Source organism: Crassostrea angulata, chromosome 1, assembly GCF_025612915.1.
Source record: "Crassostrea angulata isolate pt1a10 chromosome 1, ASM2561291v2, whole genome shotgun sequence".
NCBI classification, from domain to species: Eukaryota; Metazoa; Mollusca; class Bivalvia; order Ostreida; family Ostreidae; genus Magallana; species Magallana angulata.
The window spans coordinates 31,819,398-31,820,643 of record NC_069111.1 but is presented as its reverse complement, the minus strand read 5'-3'; the positions used below and the strand labels follow the sequence as shown (position 1 = coordinate 31,820,643).

At 30.6% G+C, this 1,246-nt stretch overlaps 1 non-coding gene across 1 annotated transcript; it reads right to left on the bottom strand.

The window, feature by feature from the left end:
• Positions 1 to 445: 445 nt before the first annotated feature.
• Positions 446 to 517, bottom strand: Trnag-ucc (transfer RNA glycine (anticodon UCC)). The gene has a single exon. It is a non-coding gene; the product is annotated as a tRNA-Gly (tRNA).
• Positions 518 to 1,246: the final 729 nt, after the last annotated feature.

The following is a 1,246-nucleotide window of genomic DNA, read 5'->3' as shown; positions in this document are numbered from 1 at the left end:
TAAAAATTGATCAAATGTTTTGTATAAATATCCTGGGACAGTCTACAGGTTATTCGGGCCCTTATATACAGGTAAATCTCCTGGTTGACGCATATTTTGGCTACAGATGACCATTGCACAGGCCAAACAATATAAATGTAAAGGTTCTTAGTCGTCGCTGCATAAGGTCAAATGCTGCCGCTTTAATTGATTTTATTGCCATGTTGAACGGGGGGAATCGTTCAATTTTCAATTTTATGTAAAAATATTCCCTTTTACAATTTTTGCATTAATACACACTTGTCTGCTTCAGTATATTTTAAAATAATTGGCCTGAAAACCAAAGCATTATTTTTTATCCTATTTGAGATTAATGTAAAATTGTAATAATACACCTTGCACATCCCATTATTAGTAAATAGCACTAAAAAAATCACCAATTCATATGGAAATCTTTGCCAAAAAATGCGTCGGCCGGGAATTGAACCCGGATCGACTGCTTGGAAGGCAACCATGCTGACCATTACACCACCGACGCTGTTGTACACATTATGAGGTAAAGGTATATAGATGTATATATATCTTGTAAAAAATATGAAAGAAATACTCCATTCCCGCAAGGCTTCTTTGTGACAGGCGTCAATCAAAATTCTTGTAAGCATTTCTTTGCTTGTGGTAATGCACAAAAATTGTGATCTATACAGTATCTATAAAGTGGATATAGAATAAATAAGTTAATTTTGGATAGTGGAAATATTTTTATCGTTTATATTTTTTAAAATTTATCCGTTTAAGTATTGCGAGATAACAATCAGATCTGGATAATGTTATTGCTTAAAAAATAATCAAAGAAAATAAAATGTCTATAAATTAACAGTACTTTCAACACCTGCATTCTCGAATAATTGGGACTATGAATTGTAGGTATGCTCTTATCAAAGAGCCCCGTACCACATGGCTAACAACAAACTGATAAATGGAGAGAGGGGGAAGAGAGAGAGAGCTGCAATGAGTAATATTCGACAAACTGATATATTAAATTTAACTAAAATTTACAGTAAAATTGAAAGACAAGTCTTAAATTAAAAAAGTGCATCTGAATGTTAACTTATGTTTTAAAGTTTAATACAACGGATAAGATTTGTATAAAATCTAATGAATTATGATTTATTTTTAACCATTTCATAAAGTTTTTATTTTAAATATAATTAAACAATTGCAAAAAAGACTGTATTATTATGTTTCCAATTATTAACAAATTAAAAAC